Source organism: Ornithorhynchus anatinus, chromosome 21 (genome assembly GCF_004115215.2).
Source record: "Ornithorhynchus anatinus isolate Pmale09 chromosome 21, mOrnAna1.pri.v4, whole genome shotgun sequence".
NCBI classification, from domain to species: domain Eukaryota; kingdom Metazoa; phylum Chordata; class Mammalia; order Monotremata; family Ornithorhynchidae; genus Ornithorhynchus; species Ornithorhynchus anatinus.
Window position 1 is genome coordinate 16,214,339 of NC_041748.1, and position 14,064 is coordinate 16,228,402.

At 50.7% G+C, this 14,064-nt stretch overlaps 2 protein-coding genes across 2 annotated transcripts in view; one reads left to right on the top strand and one right to left on the bottom strand.

Annotated features, from left to right (window-relative positions):
• The window catches only part of IFT140 (intraflagellar transport 140), an 88,986-nt gene that overhangs the window by 18,179 nt on the left and 56,743 nt on the right, over positions 1-14,064 (bottom strand). The gene's annotated exons all lie outside the window — the stretch shown is intronic.
• TMEM204 (transmembrane protein 204) overlaps positions 1-14,064 on the top strand; it is a 32,679-nt gene that overhangs the window by 1,199 nt on the left and 17,416 nt on the right. The window lies entirely within an intron of this gene.

Consider the following 14,064-nt stretch of genomic DNA (forward strand, 5'->3'; position numbering starts at 1 on the left):
TCAGTCAATCGATTGTATTCACGGAGCGAGGGCCGAGGGTTTGGGAGAGTAAAATACATGAGAGGTGGTGGACACGTTCCCTGACCACACTGCCTCCCTAAAACATGTGTGTGTACACACACACACACACTCCTGCCCCCAACCGAGGGCCTCTTCTCCGCTCCCCCAAATCCAGCACCCTCAGGTCACTTCTCCTCCAGAAGGCCTAGAGATGCAGGGCTCTCACCTCTGCACGGTCCTAGCTAGCGTCCGGCAGGAAAGTTTCCGGTCCAGGCCAGATCAGCCGGGGAGGGGGATACCGTTCTATCGGGGAAGAGGCATAGGACGCTACCTCTGTGGACAGGCAGGATGGCCGAGCTGATAAGGGTCTGGATGAACCTATTTCAATTTCATTTCCCCAGAGTCTCCATCATCAGGTGTCAAGTTTTTCTAAAAAACCCCAAGGACTTGGAGGAGGGGTCGGGGAGGGGGAGAGCGTGGGCTTCAAAGAGTTACCTGGCTAGGGAGACTCAATCTGGTGGGGCGCTTTCGGGCCCACTCGGAAGTTCTCGGGTCCCTTCAGAGACCCCGGGGCGGGGAAGGGGCCAGGCTGGGTGTCCAGCACAAGCTGCTGGGATGGTGCCGTCGGGGGGAGGGGTGAATGACGGCTTCTCCCTCCCCAGTGCTCCTGCCGCCCAGTGGGCTTGGGCCCCGTGCCCCCCGCTGCCGCCGCCCCCTGGCAGTGCCAGGAAGGAGAGCCGGGCTTCCAGAACGGAGAATCCGCGGGCTCGCCGCCGAAGAGCCGAGCTTCTCAAATTGGGTGGGGAGACGGGAGGGAGGGTGGGCTGGTCCGCAGAGCTCCGAAGAGCGGTTCGGTGGGGGTGTCTGAGCTTCGTAGCGGGGTCGAGGAGAGGGGTGTGTGGAAAAACCATCCCTTCCTCCGTGGAGATTTTCGGGGGGATGAAACCGTCAGCGGAGGGCAGCCCACGTCCGGAACAAAAACTTGGAAAGAGTCATTTTGGAATAAGCGTCCCTCCTGAGGATAGGGTATGGGTTTGGGGACTTGCAGTCAGGGGAAACGGGCTGTGGCGGAGGGGTCAAGGCACGACGACATTTCAAACAGGGAAGATGCCACCCTGGGGGGCCCTGCCACAATGAGTTTCTTATTTATATTCAAGTCTGTCTTCCCCTCTAGCCCGCAAGCTTGTTACGGGCGGGGAATATGTCTGCTGGTTGTTACGCTGTCCGCTCCCAAGCGCTTAATACGCTGCTAGAGAAACACGATCGACTAGCTGACCAAGTGACCTTGAAACACTGGAGGACAAAGTCTCTTGAGCTTGACGGTGGATTCTGGGAACTCTCTGGACACACGTGCCTGAGGGAGCTCTGAAATTCCCAACGTGGGTACGGGAGCCGGGGAATCTCAGGCACTCGGCCGTATGCCGCTTGCTGAGTGTTATTATGGAGTTATGATGGTATCAGTTAAGCGCTTACCATGTGTTCTAAGCATGCTCTGGACGGTCAGCTCATTGTGGCCAGGGACTGTGTCTGTTTGTTGTTGTACTGGACTCTTCCCAGTACAGAGCCCAGTGCTCCACACCCAGGTAGCGCTCAATAAATACGACAGATTGATTGCTCTGGGGAGATCTCTCCTCCCAGAGGGGAGTGGAAGCAAGAGCCATCTGGGAGACGGAGGCTGAGTTCTCCCTCTGGAATGTCTGTTCATTAGAGAGTCCGGAAGAACAGAGTTGGGAGAAACATTCCCTGCCCACGGGGGGCTTCCAGTCTAGATGGGACGAGCGAAGGACAGTGATAGGGGGACAATGTGGGGGAGGGTAGAGCTGGCACTCTCAGAGCTAAGTTCAGGATTCTGCATATGGTAGGAGCACAGGAAATGACAGTTTGGAGAGGGTAATGTCCCTGTAAGCGACTGTCACTTTGCAAATCCTGCAAAATGTCACAGCAGCAGTAGTAAGTGGTGTGGTTTAGTGAAAAGAGCCCGGGCTTGGGAGTCAGAGGATGTGGGTTCTGAATCTGCCCCCGCCCCTCGTCTGCTGTGTGACCTTGGACAAGCCGCTTTACTTCTCTGTGCTTGAGTTACCTCGTCTGTAAAACAGGGATTAAGTGTGTGAGCCCCACGGGGGACAAACTGATTACCCAGAACTTAGAACAGTGATTGGCACATAGTAAGCACTTACCAAATACCATAATAATTATTATTATTAATTGAATTTACTGAATGCCATCAATGAGTTGATCAAAAATGTTTGTGGAGCTCATACTGTGTGCAGAGCACTGTGCTTAGAGTGGGGGTACAAAATAATTTGTTGACGTGATCTCTGCCCGCAAGATGTTTACCATCTAGTGAGGGAGATGGACACGGAAATAAATTCCAGGTAGGAGGAAGTAACGGAGCACGAAGATACAGATATATAAGCGCTCTGGGAGGTTGGGAGAAGTTAAAGACTTGGGGCAAAAGTGCAGGCCTGGGTGCGATGCACTGTACTAAACATTTGGGCAAGTATGCCAGAAGCATGAGGCACGTTACCTGCCCGTGAGGAGCTTACAGTCTAATGAGGGAGACAGTGAAATATTTGTCTGCTGTGAAAGCAGGATAAATGGCAGCGAGTGCTCCATCGAATATGCATATATATCTACGCCAAGAGGAGCAGCGTGGCCGAGTGAAAAGAGCGTGGGCCTGGGAGTCAGAGGAACTGGGTTCTAATCCCAACTCTGCCACGTCCCTGCTTATGGCCCTCGGCAAGCCACTTCACTTCTCTGGGCCTCAGTTTCCTCAACTGTAAAATGGGGATTCAATCCCTGTTCTCCCTCCTTACTTAGACCGTGGACCCCATGGGGAACACAGACCGTGCCTGACCAATTAATTTGGATCTACCCCAGCGTTTAAAACAGTGTTTGACGCACAGGAGGCGCTTAACAAACATCACTATTCTCATTTAGTAATTGCTTATATCTCCCTATACCATAAGCTCCTTGTAGGCAGGGAACGTTTACCATCTGTTGAATTGTACTCTTCCAGGTTTTTTAAATTTTTAAAATTTTTTCATGGTATTTGTGAAGTTCTCACTATGCGATAGGCACCGTACTAAGCTCCGGGTCGATTCAGGGTAATCAGTGGACACAGTCCGTGGCCCACATGGGGCTCACAGTCTACATCCCCATTTTACGGATGAGGCGACTGAGGCTCAGAGAAGAGAAGTGACTTGTCCAAGGTCCCACAGCAGGCAAGCGGGCAGTCAACCAAGTACTTAGTAGAGTGCTTAGTATGGTAAGCAGCATGGCCTACTGGATAGAGCACAGGTCTGGGAGTCAGAAGTTCCTGTGTTCCAATCTCTGCTCCTTCACTTGCCTGCTTGTCTCATTGCAGGCATGGTGTTCAAGCGGTATGGCCTGGTGGGTAGACCCCAGACCTGGGAGTCAGAAGGTCATGGGTTCTAATCCTGGCTCCACTACTTGTCTGCTCAGGCAAGTCACTTTACTTCTCTGGGCCTCAGTTCCCTCATCTGGAAAATGGGGATTGAGACCAGGACCGCCCCCCATGGGCAGATGGGGGAGATCTGTTATCCAACCCAATTTGCTTGCCTCCACCCCGGCACTTGGTACAATGTTCTGCACGCAGTAAGTGCTCAATAAATCCAATTGAACGAATGAACAAATACCATAATCACTATTATATTGTTCTGTTGTCCTCTCCCAAGTACTTAGTACATTTCTGCGCACCCAGTAAGCGCTCAGTAAATATGTACGAATGACTGACTGAAGCCCCCAACTCCCTCTCCCTTCTATGTCACCTAAGACTTGGATCTGTGAACTTGGGGCACTTGAAAACCCCCCCACCCTCAGCCCCCCGGAATTTATGTCCCCAGCCGCAATTTATTGATTTCTATTTACGTCTGTCTCCCCTTCTGGACCTAAGCTCCTCGTGAGCAGGGAATGTGTCTCCCGTCTCGGTTGTACTATCCTCTCCTAAGTGCTTAGCACAGTGTTCTGCCCTTGATAAGCATTCATTCAACACCCCTGACTGAGAAGAGGATGGTGGAGGTGGGCAGCACTTTGAGAAGGAAATGGGATGGTGCAAAACAGTACCACGTGACTAATGAGGATGATTTGAAAACTTTTATTCCTCCCGGTCCACACTTCCAGGACCCACCAGTTGCCGTGCCCGCTCAAACCCCCACAGCCTGCAACTTCCTGTCCTCACGAGGGCAGCCAGTCGAGCTCGGAGCCGAGACAGCCCAGCCGGGAATTTCTAGAGAGCCAATCGGTCAGACAATCGTATTTATTGAGAGCTTACTATGTGCAGAGTAATGTGCTAAGCACTTGGGAGAGGACGAAAGACAATAGAACAGACCCATTCCCTGCCCACAGTGAGCTGACAGTGTAGATGGGGAGATAGATATTAATAGAAAGAAATAAATGACAGATATGGACATAAGTGCTGAGGGGCTGGGAGGGGGGATGAATAAAGGGAACAAGTCAAGGCGGTGCAGAAGGGAGGGGAAGAAGAGGAAAGGAGGGCTTAGTCAGGAAAGGCCTCTGGGAGGAGATGGGGCTTCAATAAGGCTTTGAAGGGGTGTACAGTGATAATCTGTCAGATATGAGGAGGGAAGGCGTTCCAGGCCAGAGGCAGGACGTGGAAGAGAGGTCCGCGATGGGATAGATGAGACCCAGGTACAGTGAGTAGGTTGGCATTAGAGGAGCAAAGTGTGTGGGCTGGGCGGGAGTAGGGCGGCGGCAAGTTGAGGTAGATGGGGCCAAGGCGATTGACTGCTTTTAAGCTGATGGTAAGGAGTTTCTGTTTGCTGGGGAGGTGGATGGACAACCATCACTGGAGGTTCTTGAGGAGTGGGGAAATACGGCCTGAACGTTTTGATAGAAAAATGATCCAGGCCACAGAGTGAAGTATGGACTGGAATGGAGGGAGACAGGAGGCTGGGGCGTCAGCAAGGAGGCTGATACAGTAATCAAGGCGGGAGAGGCTGAGTGATTGGATTAACGAGATAGCAGTTTGGATGGAGAGGAAAAGGTGGATTGTAGCGATGTTATCAAGGTGGAACTGACAGGATTTAGTGATCCTCCCAGAGGTCTTCCCTAACTAAGCCCTCCTTTCCTCTTCTCCCACTCCCTTCTGTGCTGCCTTGACCCAACACCAGGGTACTACTTGCCCAGGTACCGGTCTGCTGTTTCCCAAAGCAGGCGGGACAGGTTTGGTCCAAGCTACTTTCACAAATATGACTTTTTTTTTAAATGGTATTTGTTAGGCACTTACTATGTGCCAGGTACTATACTAAGCACTGGGTAAATATATCAGGTTGACACCGTCCCTATCCTAAATGGGGTTCAGTCTTAATGCCCATCTAATAATAATAATGATAGTAATTGTGGTATTTGTTAAGCGCTTACTAAGCCGGCACTGTACTAAGCACTGGGGTGATTACAAGCAAATAGGGTTGGACATAGTCCCTGTCCCATTTGTCCGCTAATGAACTCTGCCAAGGGCTCAGCACGGTGCTCTGCACCCAGTAAGCACTCAGTAACTACCACTGACGGAGTAATGGGAAGGCTTGGAAAATCGAATCTCTGGGATCCCAGTTCATTCATTCATTCAATAGTATTTATTGAGCACTTACTATGTGCAGAGCACTGTACTAAGCACTTGGAATTTTAAAATGCATATTCATATGCCAGGTCTGGTTAAGGAAACCAGACTGAAGCAACCATTCTACCATAAAACAGCTCCCATCTCCACCCCTGGACTCTGGTCAATGCAACTTTATTCATTTTTTTGTTTTATGCTATTTGTTAAGCACTTACTACATGTCAAGCAGTGGGGGAGATACAAGTTCATCAGGTCAGGCACAGTCCCTGCCCCACATGAGGCTCGCTGTCTAAACAGGAGGAAGAACAGGTATTTCATCTCCATTTTACAGTTGAGGAAACTGAGGCCCAGACAAGTGAGGTGACTAGCCCGAAGTCAGTCAGTCAGTTCACTGTATTTATTGAGAGCTCACTGTGTGAGGAGCACTGTGCTAAGCATTGGGAGACTATAGTATAACAGACCCATTCCCTGTCCAGAACGAGCTTGTCAGCTGTGTGACTGTGGGCAAGTCACTTCACTTCTCTGTGCCTTAGTTACCTCATCTGTAAAGTGAGGTTTAACTGTGAGCCTCACGTGGGACAACCTGATGACCCTATTTCTACCCCAGCACTTAGAACAGTGCTCTGCACATAGTAAGCGCTTAACAAATACCAACGTTATTATTATTATTACGGCCTAGAGGGTGAGGCAGAATTAATATAAATAAATAAATTACGGATATGTACAGAAGTGTTGTGGAACTGGGAGGGGGGATGAACAAAGGGCGCAGAAGGGAGTGGGAGCAGCGGTAAGGACAGCTTAGTCAGGGAAGACTTCTTGGAGGAAATGTCCCTTCAATAAGACTTTGAAGGAGGAGAGAGTGATCGATATGAAGATGCAGGGCGTTCCAGGCCGGAGGCAGGACGTGGGCGAAAGGTCGGTGGCCACATAGATGAGATGGAGGGACGGTGAGAAGGTTGGCATGAGAGAAGCGAAGTGCGTGAGCTGGGCCGAAGTAGGAGAGGAGCAAGGTGAGGCAGGAGGGGGCAAGGGGATTGGGTGCTTTCAAGCTGATGGTGAGGAGTTTTTGTCTGACGTGGAGGGGGAGGGGCAACCCCTGGAGGTTCTCGAGAAGTGGGTAAATAGGGCCTGAACCTTTTTCTAGAAAAATGATCCGGGCAGCAGAGTAGAGGAAGGACCGGAGTGGGGAGAGGCAGGAGGCAGGGAGATCAGCAAGGAGGCTGATACGGCAATCAAGGAGCGGCAGGAAAAGTGCTAAGATTAATGTGGTAGCAGTTAGGATGGAGAGGAAAGGGCGGATCGTAGCGATGTTAGGGGAGTGGCAGATCCGGGATTAGAACCTGGGTCCTCTGTCCCCAAGGCCCGGGCTCTTTTTCTTTTTGATCATGGTATTTGTTTAAAGAGCAGGGAGTCCCTGTCCCACATGAGGCTCGCAGTCTCTTTCGCCATTTTTCAGGCCCTGGGCTCTTTCCACTCCAATCTGGGATCGGGTCAGTTTCTGGACGAGGGGAGGGGGTTATACCAAAGGCCCCTCATGGCTGACTGGGAGAGCCGTGACAGCCCTATTTTGGGCACTAATGAGCCGTATTTAAGGATGGGGACAGTCTTGGCTTTTTAAAAGGATCGTGAGGCTAGTGTGACCCGGCTCTAGAATGGTTTGGAAGGGGGAAAGTTTGGGTTTAGTCTGGGGGGGGTTCATTTCGGAGCTCGATACAGGCATCTCCTTGAGGAGGCGGGCGAACTGACGGATGCTGCCCCAGTAGTATTTACCTCAGTGCTCAGTACAGCACCTGGCACATAGTAAGCACTTAACAAATACCATTAAGAAAAACTAAAAAAGATTCAGGGCTCCCGAACGTCGGAGGAAGATAGTAGTAAGAGTGGTATTTCTGAAGCACCTACTGAGTGCAAAGCACTGTACTAAGCATTAAGCGCTTGGCAAGGGAGATCAATAGCACCAGACACATCTCCTGCCCTCAAAGAGCCCCCACTCGAACATTCCTTCTTCAGAACATTAGGGAGGCAGCGTGGCCTAGTGGGAAGACCACAGGCCTGGGAGTCAGAAGGACCTGGGTTCTAATTCTTGCTCCACCACTTGGCTGCTTGTGACCTTGGGCAAGTCACTTCACTTCAGTGGGTCTCAGTTCCCTCATCTATAAAATGGGGATTACAATTAGGAGTCCAGTGTGGGGCAGGGACTTTGTCTAACCTCCTTAGCTCTTATCTACCCCAGGCTCAGAACAGTGCCTGGCACACAGTAAGTGCTTAGCAAATACCACAATTATTATTAATAATGATGGGATTTGTTAAGCGCTTACTATGTGCGAAGCACTGTTCTAAGAGCTGGGGGGATCCAAGGTGATCAGGTTGTTATTATTCTATGTGTCTGTGAATATTATTATTTTCTGTGCCTCAGTTTCCTCAACGGTAAAATGGGGATTCAATACCCGTTCTCCCTCCCACTTAAGAATGTGAGCCCATGCGGGACAGTGATTGTGTCCAACCTAATTACTTTGTATCTACTCCAGCGCTTAGAAATAGTAAGCATATAGTAAGCGATGAGGGGCTAGTAGCCCAGAAAAAAATTGTCAGTCAATTGGTGATTGATTCACGACCTCAACATGATTTCTTTCTTCTCCTCCCCGACATTAGAGTGTTAGGTCCGTGAGGGCCAGGAACGTGAGCCTTGCTGCTGCTGATCTCTCTTAAATACGACCGATTAACTCTCCTGATTCCTCAGTGCTTGACAGTCACCACTGACAGATGGACAGCGTCGGGGAGAGGGCCTGTGATCTCTCGTTGGACTGCAAGGTCTGTGAAGGCAGGGAACCTTTGCTTCGCTACTGCTGTTTTCTCCCAGGTGCTTAGTATGGCCCCTGGCACGGTGCTGGGCTCCTCGAGGGCAGGGATCATGTCTACCGACTGTTGCATTAGCCTCCCCTCAGTGCTCAGTAGAGTGCTCTGCACACAGTAAACCCCGATTGATTGATTAAGATGGAGGAAAGAACAGAGACTGCAACCCCACTGTACAGCTGAGGGAACTGTGGCCCAGAGAACTGAAGCGACTCGCCCAAGGTCGCACAGCAGGCAAGGGGCAAAGCCGGGATTTAGAGCCTGGGTCCTCTCGGCTTCCAGGTCCAGGCTCTTTCCACTGGGCCACGCTGCTATCACTTCATCTCCCTGTTGCCTTTCCTATCCAAGTCCTCTGAATGGGTTATTTAAACTCACCACCTTCACTTCCTCTTCTCTCTCTTCCAGACTTGCTGCGGTCTGGTTTCTGCCCGCTTTGCTCCCCCCTGGCCTGCCCTCTCCTCATTCATTCATTCAACTGTATTTATTGAGTGCTTACTGTGTGCAGAGCACTGTACTAAGTGCTTGGGAGAAGATGATATAACAATAAATAGAGGCATTCCCTGCCCACAACGAGTTTACAGTCTAGAAGGGGAGACAGACGTGAATATAAAAAAATTAGATAATAAACAAATTACTGTGATTATTGTCCCTCACCCTTCGTGTCAAGCAAACTTCCCAAGCATTGACTTCAGAGCTCTCCGCCGGCTCCCTCCATTTTATATATCGCCTCTCTTCCCAGCTCCCGCCCAATGTTTTTCCCGCTTGACCTGCTCCCTGAACCGCACTCTCACCCCTGTGACCTCTGCTCCCCTGCCTGGAATTCTCTGCTCCTTCCCATCCATCGAATCATAGCTCTCCCTCGCTCCAAAGGCCTCCTGAAGCCCCTCCTGCTCCAAGGGGGATTTCCCCGGGGAGCGTAGCTTAGTGGGTAGAGCACAGACCTGGGAGTCAGAAGGACCTGGGTTCCAATTCTGGCTCTGCCATATGCCTGTGTGACCTTGGGAAAGTCATTTCACTTGGTTTTGGTTACTTCATCTGTAAAATGGCACGCTGCTTCAGATGACACAGAAGGGAGAAGGAGCTGGGGAAAAGAGGGTTTAATCAGGGAAGGCCTCTTGGAGGAGAGGTGACCTTAATAAGGCTTTGAAGGTGGGGCGAGTGGAAGTCTGGAGGATGTGGAGGGAGAGGTAGTTCTGGGCCAGAGGCAGGATGTGGGTGAGGAGTCAACAGTTCACTTTAGGGCTGTGCCTTCTTTGGTGGATGAATTGATTTTCTGGCTTATGTCCATATCTCTAATTTATTTATCTGTATTGATGTCTGTCTCCCCCCCAAGTCTTATAAGCTCATTGTGCGTAGGAAATGTTACCGTTTATTGTTCTATTGTCCTCTCCCAAGCGCTTAGTACAGCACTCTGCATATGGTAAGTGCTTGGCAGCAGAGGGAAAGGAGAGAAACGCAGGCCACCGCGGGGTCTCGTGGGCTGCGGCAGTTGCATCAGGACGGCGGGGAGTCCGGCCTTGCAGTGGTCACTGTGGCTGCAGCGAGACCCCAGGGTGGCCCCGCGGCTATGCCCTCCAGCCGCTGCGGCTCATCTGTTCCACCCTGCTTTGTTCTGCCTGCCTCTTTCTCCCTCACTCTGGGGGGGGAGCAACTATTCACTCATTTATTCATTCGGTCAGTCAATCGTATTTATTGAGTGCTTACTTTGTGCTGTACTAAGTACACTGTACTAAGTGCTTGGGAGATTCCCATTGTGGGCAGGGAATGGGTCTGATTATTGTTGTACATTGTTTGCTCCGCACACAGTAAGCACTAAATAAATACGACTGAATGACTTACAATATATCAGTAAACAGTAAACCAATCAACACTTGGTTGATTGACAAGGGCTCTGATGGGAAATGTGCTAATACTCATATCAATCAATGGTATTCATTGAGCACTTACAGTGTGCAGAACACTGTACTTACAGCTTGGGAGGATACAATAGGTAGACATATTCCCTGCCATGCTGTTTCCCTGAGGTCTAAAAACATGCAAGTACCCACCAGGATATCTGCACGGGCTCCAGGCTGTGAGCTCCTGGAAGGCAAGGGTCACGACGACTAACTCTCCCGTACTCACCCAAACGCTCAGCTCAGTGCTCAGCACACACGGCAGGAGCTTTACTGATACTACCGATCGGTCGATTCTATCCCGACTCTGAGGATCTCAGGCATGCCCCCACCCCCCCAGCCCCGACGGGCCCTCCTGGGAAGATGGTGCCTACGGAGTCAGGGAAAAGAAGGACCTTCCGGTGGGTTTCCCTAGATCGGACTTGAAAACAGCTTGGCGGTTGTGTGACTTCTTGAGATAGTTCGGAGTTTCCGGTTGCTCGCCCTTGGCCGGTGCGATTTACCGGTTCTCTGGAAAATAGGTTGGTCGGGTCGCTGGAAAGTTTCTTGGGGATTTTGGGCATCAGTGAGCTCTCAGCTCTGTTTTGATGTTCCCTGTGGTTGCTGTTTTGAAGTCAAGCAATTGGATTCTACAATTGCCTGCAGACTCAAAGGGAAAGTCCTGAGTTTAGTCAAACTCCCCCGGCCTGAAGAATTGTCTGAAGATGTTTGCCGAAACACGACCGTTTCCCCAACACCGTCTCTTCACCACATCCGGATCATGGCCCTCATCTTCCCCTCCAGAGAAAGGTCAGGGAACTCGGTCAACCCTGGGAAAACACCGCTATCGGGATAAGAAACCCGCTATCCGGGATGAGAGGCTCCACTGGAGCGTGGACAGTGGATAGAGCCCGGGCCTGGGAGTCAGAAGTCCACGGATTCTAATCCCGGCCCTGCCACTTGTCCTCTGTGTGACCTTGGATGAATCACTTCACTTCTCTGGACCTCGGTCCCCCCTTCTGTAAAATGGGGGTCAAGACAGTGAGCCCCACGCGGGACAGGGACTGTGTCCAACCCGATTTGCTTGTGTCTACCCCAGCGCTTTAGTATAGATCCGGACACGTAGTAGGCGCTAACAAATACCACCACTGTTCCTCTTTTTAAACCGGAAGGTGAGCCTCGTCTCTTCTAGGGGCAGCTCTCTGCAGATTCGCAAATCGGGCGGAGGTCCCGGCTGCACGTCTGTACCCAGAAAAGACGGGGGATGGGAGGGAAGAAAGAGGATTCACAGAGCCCTGAATCGGAAATCTTAGATGGGCGGACTGAGTGTTTGTGCCAAGGGAAACAAAGCCTCTTTCTGCACTCAGTCCAGCCCAGAGCTCTGCACGCAGTAAGGAGTCTGCTCTCCCAAGCGTGTAGTAGCCAGACAGGTGTCAGGGTTGATTTTACTGAGGGAGGAAAATGTATTTTGGTTGTCCAACGAAGAATCCCAACTGGGGGAAAGGGAAGCATATTCACGCTTGAAACGTCTTCGCTGTTCAATCAGTCAATCAATCCATGATATTTATTGAGCGTTTATTTTGTGTAGAGCATTGTACTAAGTGCTTATCAAATTTCACCACAAGAGAGAAAAATGAGAAAGCCACTACAGAGAAAATCAATGGTATTTATCGAGCATTTAATGGGTGCAGAGCACCGTTCTAAGTGCTTGGGAGAGGACGGTTTGACAGAGTTGGTAGACATGTCCCCTGCCCGCAACGAGCTTCGCGTCCGGAACGGCAGATGCTTTGGTTTCAGCTTTTTGGGGGAAGAGCGCCCGAGGTGCCAATTTAGCATTGACGCCCAGGGACCGTTCCGGCTATGCCATGCTACGTGGGCAAGTTGTCTCTTCTTCCTTGAAGCAGAAACGCGAGCCTATTGCTCTAATTACAGTCGGCTACCGGACCCATTCCACCTCTTCACCCAGCCGCGTCATGGCCCTTTATCGTTGGCCGGCTGGCCTAGTGGATGGAGCCCGGGGCCTGGGAGTCAGAGGACCTGGGTTCTCATCCCGGCCTCCTCCACTCGTCTGCCTTGTGAGCTCGGGTAAGTCCCTTCACTTCTCTGGGCCTCAGTTCCCTCATCTGAAAAATGGGGATTAACAGTGTGAGCCCTATGTGAGACATGGACTGTGTGCAATCTAATTATTTTGTATCTATCCCAGCGCTCAGTACAGTGCCTGGCACATAGTAAGCGCTTAATAAATACCTTTTTTTTTACAAAAAGAAAAAATACTGAACTCCTCAAGACAGTCAGAGTCAGAATCTAAGGGGAGCGAAGAATTTTCTGTTAGCTGGGGGATAATGGGAACTGATCGAAAGTGCCGGTAGCAGCACGATAGTAATACCGATACCTCGTAGCGTGGAAAAACGTTATTTTCTGAGCACCCACCAGGTGCCAGGTACTGCATCAATCAAAGGTATCTATCAAATGCTGACTATTTGCACAGCACTGTGCTAAGCACTTTTTAAAATGGTATTTGTTAAGCGCTTACTAGGTGTTAAGCGCTTACTCTGTGCCAGGCACTGTTCTAGGGGTTGGGGTAGATCGATCCAAGCTCATCAGATGGACACAGCCCAGGTCCTCCACGGGGCTCCCAGTCTTAATCCCCATTTTACAGATGAGGTCACCGAGGCCCAGAGAAGTGAAATGATTTCCCCGTTGGCTGTGGGCAGAGGGCGTGGAGGAGATATGGATACAAGTGCCGAGGGGATGGGAGGGGGGATGCATAAAGGGAGCAAGTCCGGGCCACGCAGAAGGGAGTGGGAGAAGAGGAAAGGGGGGGCTTAGTCAAGAAAGGCCTCTTGGAGGAGATAGGCCTTCAATAAGGCTTTGAAGGCGTGAAGGGTAATGGTTTATCAGATTTGAGGAAGGAGGGCGGTGCAGGTCAGAGGCCGGTTGTGGGTGAGAGGTCTGCGGCGAGATAGACGAGATCAAAGTGAGTAGGTTGGCATTAGAGGAGCAAAGTTAGACGAGATCAAAGTGAGTAGATTGGCATTAGAGGAGCAAAGTGTGCAGGCTGGATTTTAGTAGGAGAGGAATGAGGTAAAGTAAGAAGGAGCAAAGGGATTGACTGTTAAGCTTGGCCAGAGCAGGGAATGTGTTTATTGCTATCTTGTACTTAATACATGACTTAGTACATCGCTCTGTACACAGTAAGCGCTCAATAATTACAACTGACTGACTGACTGACTGACTGAGAGAATGAATCTCAATCAGTCCATCACTAGTATTGACTGAGCGCTTATGGTGCGCAGAGTACCGTACTAAGTGGTTGGGAGAGCACAATATAACAGAGTTGGCCGACACGTTCCGTGCCCACAAGGTGCTTACGATGTAGAGGGGGAGGCGGATATGAATAGCAATAAATCATTTACTGATATGGACAGGATTGCTGTGGGGCTAAGGGTGGGGGTGAATATCAAGTGCCTTGGGGAGACTGAGCCTTAACAAACAGCTCATTGGTGTCTTTGGAGTGAGTATCCTATGGTGGGGTCAGGCTCCTGTCTTCATTTCTAAGTTCATTTGTCCACACTTGGCAAGTCCGAGAAACAGACGAGGCAAAGTTGGCCCACGCTATCCCTCTGAAATGCCCCTGTATTAGAACCTCATTTAGCCGAACGGCTCAAGATTGGCCCAAATTCCGATCACCAATCCATTTACTGAACGCCTACCGTATACCTATCGCCATACCAAGCG